Below are 7,502 nucleotides of genomic sequence, written 5' to 3'. Positions count from 1 at the left end.
CAAGTAGCTGGGACCACAGGTACACACTGCTACACCCGGTTAATTTTTGTATTTTCTGTAGAGACGGGGTGTCACCATGTTGCCCAGGCTGGTCTTGAACCCCTGGGCTCAAGCCATTGACCCGCCTTGGCCTCCCAAAGTGCTGGGATTACAGGCGTGAGCCTCCATGCCTGGCCTCTTTATTTATTTTTAATAATGTCAATACTCTTAAAATATAAAAGCTGAATTTAGATAGAAGTTATGCTATCACATGAAATGACAGGAGCTAGGGTTCTTTTTTTTTTTTTTTTTTGAAACAGGGTCTCACTCTGCCACCCAGCCTGGAGTGCAGTGGCACAATCACAGCTTGTTGCAGCCTAAACTCCCCAGGCTCAAGTGATCCTCCCACCTTATCCATCTTACCCTCCCAAGTAGCTGGAACTACACAGGCACCACCATACCCAGCTAATTTTTCTTCTTTTTTTTTTTTTTTTTTTTTTTTTTTTGAGACACAGGGTCTCCTTATGTTGTATGGCCTGGTCTCAAACCTCTGGACTCAAGCACTCCTCCCACCTCAGCCTCCCATCGTGCTGGAATTACAGGCATGAGTTACCACACTCCGCCTAGGGTTCTTATTTTTGGGTAAAATGCCTTCATAGCACTTCCTATTACCAATTTTAAAGATCAGAGTCTTCCTCTGTGCCTCGCCGCTCTTCGGTTCTGCTCTGTCAACTGCCATGGCCCAAGCTGACGTCACGCTGATCGGATTGGCAGTCATGGCCAGAACTTAATTCTGACCATGAATGACCACGGCTTTGTGGTATGTGCTTTTAACAGGACTGTCTCCGAAGTGGATGATTTCTTGGCCAATGAGGCAAAGGGAACCAAAGTGGTGGGTGCCCAGTCCCTGAAAGAGATGGTCTCCAAGCTGAAGAAGCCCGGGCGGATCATCCTCCTGGTGAAGGCTGGGCAAGCTGTGGATGATTTCATCAAAAAACTGGTACCATTGTTGGACATTGGTGACATCATCATTGCTGGAGGAAATTCTGAATATAGGGACACCACAAGATGGTGCCGAGACCTCAAGGCCAACGGAACTTTATTTGTGGGTAGCGGAGTCAGTGGTGGAGAGGAAGGGGCCTAGTATGGCCCATTGCTCATGCCAGGAGGGAACAAAGAAGCATGGCCCCACATCAAGACCATCTTCCAAGGCATTGCTGCAAAAATAGGAACTGGAGAACCCTGCTGTGACTGGGTGGGAGATGAGGGAGCAGGCCACTTCATGAAGATGGTGCACAACGGGATAGAGTATGGGGACATGCAGCTGATCTGTGAGGTATACCACCTGATGAAAGACGTGCGGGGCATGGCACAGGACAAGATGGCCCAGGCCTTTGAGGATTGGAATAAGACAGAGCTAGACTCATTCCTGATTGAAATCACAGCCAGTATTCTCAAGTTCCAAGATGCTGATGGCAAACACTTGCTGCCAAAGATCAGGGACAGCATGGGGCAGAAGAGCATGGGGAAGTGGACCACCACGTCCACCCTGGAGTACAGCGTACCCGTCACCCTCATTGGAGAAGCCGTCTTTGCTCGGTGCCTGTCATCTCTGAAAGATGAGAGAATTCAAGCTAGCAAAAAGCTGAAGGGTCCCCAAAAGTTCCAATTTGATGGTGATAAGAAATCATTCCTGGAGGACATTCAGAAGGTCCCTCTACGCTTCCAAGATCATCTCTTAGCTCAAGGCTTTGTGCTACTAAGGCAGGGAGCCACCGAGTTTGGCTAGACCCTCAATTATGGTGGCATCGCCCTGATGTGGAGAGGGGGCTGCATTATCAGAAGTGTATTCCTAGGAAAGATAAAGCATGCGTTTGATCGAAACCCAGCACCTCAAAACCTCCTACTGGACGACTTCTTTTTTTTTTTTTTTGAGATGGAGTCTCGCTCTGTCGCCCAGGCTGGGGTGCGGTGGCGTGATCTCGGCTCACTATAAGCTCCGCCTCCCGGGTTCACGCCATTCCCCTGCCTCAGCCTCCCAAATAGCTGGGACTACAGGCGCCCACCGCCACACCCGGATAATTTTTTGTATTTTTAGTAGAGACGGGGTTTCATCGTGTTAGCCAGGATGGTCTCGATCTCCTGACCTCGTGATCCGCCCGCCTCGGCTTTCCAAAGTGCTGGGATTACAGGCGTGAGCCACCGCGCCCGGCTGGACGACTTCTTAAGTCAGCTGTTGAAAACTGCCAGGACTCTTGGTGGCAGGCAGTCAGCACTGGGGTCCAGGCTGGCATTCCCATGCCCTGTTTTGCCACTGCCCTCTCCTTCTATGACAGGTACAGACACAAGATGCTTCCAGCCAACCTCATCCAGGCTCAGCGGGATTACTTCGGGGCTCACACCTGTGAACTCTTGGCCAAACCAGGGCAGTTTATCCACACCAACTGGACAGGCCACGGTGGCAGTGTGTCATCCTTGTCATACAATGCCTGATGATGATGATGATGATGCTCCTGTCACCCTCCACGATTCCACAGACCAGGACATTCCATGAGCCTCATGGCACTGCCAGCTGGCCCTTTGCCCTATTTTCTGTTTAGATCTTTTTTTTTTTTTTTTTTTTTTGAGACAGAGTCTCACTCTGTCACCCAGGCTGGAATGCAGTGGCACGATCTTGGCTCACTGCAAGCTCCGCCTCCCAGGTTCATGCCGTTCTCCTGCCTCAGCCTCCCGAGTAGCTGGGACTACAGGCACCTGCCACCACACCCGGCTAATTTTTTGTATTTTTAGTAGAGACGGGGTTTCACCGTGTTAGCCAGGATGGTCTCGATCTCCTGATCTCACGATCCACCTGCCTCGGCCTCCCAAAGTGCTGGGATTACAGGCATGAGCCACCCGTGGCCCAGATCTTTTTAAAAAGTGTTATAAGAGACTCCTGAGGAAGGCGCACAGTTTATTTGTAAATTAGCCCTGTGAGGGCCGCCGTGCCCTCTGCCCTTGCCTCTTGGGACTGACCAGGAGCTGTTCATGTGCGTGAGTGGGAACCACCTCCTTGCAGCAGTGGCTTCCGCATGCCCCATGTGCTGGTGTGGTTCCCATCACGCAGATGGGAAGGGTGTTTGTGCACTCTGATCAACTGGAACCTCTGTATCATGCGGCTGAATTCCCTTTTTCCTTTACTTAATAAAAGCTACGTCAGATTGATAATAAATAAATAAATAAATAAATAAATAAATATCAACACTGATTCTCCCTGGGTAGCCAATTGAGGTAGTTTGGATAATTTAGTTCTTTCTTTATCCACTTTTATTGCTGATCCTCTAGTTTCCAAAATAAGTAAATTTAAAAATAAAACAAAAAAGGCCAGGTTTGGTGGCTCACGCCTGTAATCCCAGCACTTTGGGAGGCCAAGGTGGGCGGATCACTTGAGGTCAGGAGTTTGAGACCAGCCTGGCCAACATGGTGAAACCCTGTCTCTACTAAAAAATACAAAAATTAGCCTGGACGTGGTGGCTCACGCCTGTAATCCCAGCACTTTGGGAGGCCAAGATGGGCAGATCACAAGGTCAGGAGTTTGAGACCAGCCTGGCCAATATGGTGAAACCCTGTCTCTACTAAAAATACAAAAATTAGCTGGACCTGTGGTGGGCGCCTTTAGTCCCAGCTACTTGGGAGGCTGAGGCAGGAGAATCGCTTGAACCTGGGATGTGGAGGTTGCAAGTGAGCCAAGATTGCACCACTGCACTCCAGGCTGGGTAACAGATTGAGACTCCATCTCAAAAAGTAAGGCCAGGCTTACTGGTTCACACCTGTAATCCCAGCACTTTAGGAGGCCAAGGCAGAGGGATCACCCAAGATTGGGAGTTTGAGACCAGCCTGACCAACATGGAGAAACCCCATCTACTGAAAATACAAAATTAGCCAGGAGTGGTGGCACATGCCTGTAATCCCAGCTACTCGGGAGGCTGAGGCAGGAGAATTGCTTAAACCCAGGAGGAAGAGGTTGCAGTGAGCTGAGATTGCACCATTGCACTCCAGCCTGGGCAACAAGAGCAAAACTCTGTCTCGAAAAAAAAAAAAAATTAACCAGGCATGGTGGCACATGCCTGTAATCCCAGCTTACTCTCAGGAGGCTGAGGCAGGAGAATCGCTTGAACCCAGGAGACAGAGGTTGCAGTGAACTGAGATGGCGCCACTGCACTGCAGCCTGGGCAACAGCGAGACTTCCACTCGAAAAAACCAAAACAAAACCACTTTAGTCATAGTTATTGGATAGTTCAGGTCATTTGGCTTGAATTTTATGGTTTCCTTTTCCCAGTTTAATTATTCTACCTTGCCTGGGTATGGATCCTATCTTAAAGTTGCTGGCACGGAAAGGCAAATGAGAGGTAAAATGACTCAATTTGCTAAGATAAATTCACCTTGGACTTTAACTCACTGTATTAGTCCATTCTCACGCTGCTAATAAAGACATACCCTAGACTGGGTAATCTATAAAGGAAAGAAGTTTAATTGACTCACAGTTCCACAGGGCTGGGGAGGCCTCAGGAAACTTAAAATCATGGTGGAAGGGGAAGCAAACATTTCCTTCTTTACATGGCAGCAGAAAGGAGAAGGAGGAAGCCACTTATAAAACCATCAGATCTCATGAGAACTGACTTACTATCATGAGTACAGGATGGGGGAAACCATCCCCATGAGTCATTTATCTCCACCTGGTCCCTCCCACACATGTGGCAATGATGCAAACTATAATTCAAGATGATATTTGGGTTGGAACACATCCAAACCATATCAATCACTTTCCATTTAAAACTATGTTTATAAAGACACCAAAGGGCACAAAAGTATTAATAATATATGTAACCCAAAATAAGCTCTGGGTATTTATTTACTTTTGCTTGAAGTTTATGGTTTACATGTGTAAGCAATGCTCTAGAGATAATCAGACTATCAGAAGACGGAATCCCCATGCCAGTCTTCCTCATTCATTCCCTGGGCAAGTCCCTTAATCTACATATATCTAAATTCTCTGTTTTTTTTAAAAAAAGATGATACATATCTCAATATTTACTTTTGTCCATTAATTAAAATTCTGAAAACAGAGGTAGACGTGGTGGCCGTGGCTCCATGGGCTCCGGTAGCTCCCACCTCCCCAGCGCTGGCGGCACACCCACGCCAGCCCAGAGGGGCAGAGGATATTGCAAAGGATACAGATGAAGAGATGCATAGACCAGGTATGGGAGGAGTGAAGAGCTTCCATGCCATACCTAGGTGCCACCCTTCAAGAACCTTCATGTGTTCAGCCATCCAGAAGCTTCCTGAACCTGTCCTTTTGTGTTTTTCTGGAGGCTTCATTATGGAGACACGATTGACTAAATGATTGGCCATTGGTGATAAACTTAACCTTCAGTCCGCTCCCGGGACTGATCCTGCCTTGGTCTTTCTGGCGACCAACTCCATCCTGAAGCTGCCTAGGGGCTGCCAGCCCTCAGTCAATAATTCACAGGCAAAAAGACATCACTGTGGAGATTCCAAGGATTTTAGTGTTCATTTCTGTGTCGGGCGCAGTGCTAAGTGCTAGGTGTTCACTGGCGATTAGGCAGATGGAGGTTACCAAACTTGTGGACCAGAGCCTCATGTAACAGACGTGGACCTCACTGTAGCCTGGTCATGGCTTCTAGCTTTTTGGATCTGAGGCTCCAAAGGAGGAAATGACCGTTCAGGGTTCTTGCTCCAGCTTGATTATGGAAACTGAACCTTCACAGGGTGTGCACTTACCAAGGACAGGAAAATTTCTCTCTTTGAAGGGCTTTAAATGTGTAACAAAGAAAAATGACGACTTTGTCTATCAGATAGCAGATGAAAAACATTGTGAACAATTACTCAGAGGCAGAAATCCAAGTCTGGGAGGCCACCTCCAATGACCCATGGGGCCCAACCGGCTCTCTGATGGCCGAGATTGCGGACCTGACCTACAACATGGTGGCCTTCTCAGAGATCATGAGCATGGTGTGGAAGCGGCTCAATGACCATGGCAAGAACTGGCAGCGTGTGTACAAGGAGCTGCTGCTGCTGGACTACCTCATCAAGACAGGCTCCGAGTGCGTGGCCCAGCAGTGCTATGAGAACATCTTTGCCATCCAGACCCTGACGGACTTCCAATACATTGACCAAGATGGCAAGGACCAGGGCATCGACGTGCATGAGAAGTCAAAGCAACTGGTGGCCCTCCTCAAAGATGAGGAATGACTGAAGCCTGAGAGGCCCAGGCTCTCAAAACAAAAGAGCGCGTGGCCCAGGTTGCCACTGGCATGGGCAGCAACCAGATCACCTTGGGCAAGGCTCCAGCCAGCCCAACCTCTCCACCAGCCACTTGGAGCAGGAGTATGGCAAGGCCAGGTGTCCCCAGGCTCCTACCATGGCTATGAGTAATGGAAGTGCTTCTCACCCTTTGCCAGAGCAGCAGCAATGGGTGACAGGTGGGATGGGTGTCCCTGGGCTTAGGGAGCAGTGGCCCCCGCAGAGCTTGAATCTATACTCGGTACTGAGCCTTTGGCAGCCCAGGCAAATTGTCCTTGGTCTGGATTGCGTTTGGTTATAAAGGGACTTTTAGCCCCTTGGCTGCTCTGTTCAGGGCTCTCTAAGGCCCTTTGCTGCCCTGTGGGTCTCATTCTGTACATCTGGGCAGAAGGTGGGCAGAGGCAGGTCTTGTCTGCTTTCTCCTCAGAGCGGGTCTGGCAGCAAAGGGTTGTCCTGCTGGATATCCAATGGGGAGTTGACTCTGGTAGCCAGGAGGAAACAAATGCTTTTTCTTGATAATCTTGTTTCTTTTTTTTCTGAGACAGAGTCTCACTCTGTTGCCCAGGCTGGAGTGCAATGGCACAATCTCGGCTCACTGCAAACTCTGCCTCCCGGGTTTAAATGATTCTCCTGCCTCAGCCACCCACGTAGCTGGGATTACAGGCACCCGCCACCACGCCCAGCTATTCTTCGTATTTTTAGTAGAGACGGGGTTTCACCATGTTGGCTAGGCTGGTCTTGAACTCCTGACCTCGTGATTCACCTGCCTTGGCCTCCCAAAGTGCTGGGATTACAGATGTGAGCCACTGCACCTGGCTGATAATCTTGTTTGTTTAATCTCATATTAAATGTCTTTCCACTGACTGAAAAAATAAATAAAATATTGAAAACAGTAAGAAGCATACTTTCTTTTTTGTTGTTGTTTTTTTGAGACGGAGTCTCGCTGTTGCCCAGGCTAGAGTGCAGTGGCATGATCTCCACTCACTGCAGGCTCCGCCCCCCGGAGTGGTTCACGCCATTCTCTTGCCTCAGCCTCCCACGTAGCTGGGACTACAGGCACCTGCCACCTCGCCCGGCTAATTTTTTTTTGTATTTTTAGTAGAGACGGGGTTTCACCGCGTTAGCCAGCATGGTCTCGATTTCCTGACCTCGTGATCCGCCTGCCTCGGCCTCCCAAAGTGCTGGGACTACAGGCATGAGCCACCGCGCCCGGCCAGAAG

At 49.2% G+C, this 7,502-nt stretch overlaps 2 pseudogenes; both read left to right on the top strand.

Moving 5' to 3' along the window:
• The first annotated feature begins 553 nt into the window (after positions 1-553).
• LOC116468633 (6-phosphogluconate dehydrogenase, decarboxylating-like) lies at positions 554-2,472 on the top strand (annotated as a pseudogene).
• A 1,600-nt stretch (positions 2,473-4,072) lies between these two features.
• Positions 4,073-6,947, top strand: LOC116468634 (epsin-2-like; annotated as a pseudogene).
• Positions 6,948-7,502: the final 555 nt, after the last annotated feature.

The sequence above is a fragment of the Hylobates moloch genome, unplaced genomic scaffold, assembly GCF_009828535.3.
Source record: "Hylobates moloch isolate HMO894 unplaced genomic scaffold, HMol_V3 SCAFFOLD_5, whole genome shotgun sequence".
NCBI lineage: Eukaryota > Metazoa > Chordata > Mammalia > Primates > Hylobatidae > Hylobates > Hylobates moloch.
The sequence above is the reverse complement of the archived record's forward strand: the minus strand, read 5'-3'. Positions and strand labels throughout refer to the sequence as shown.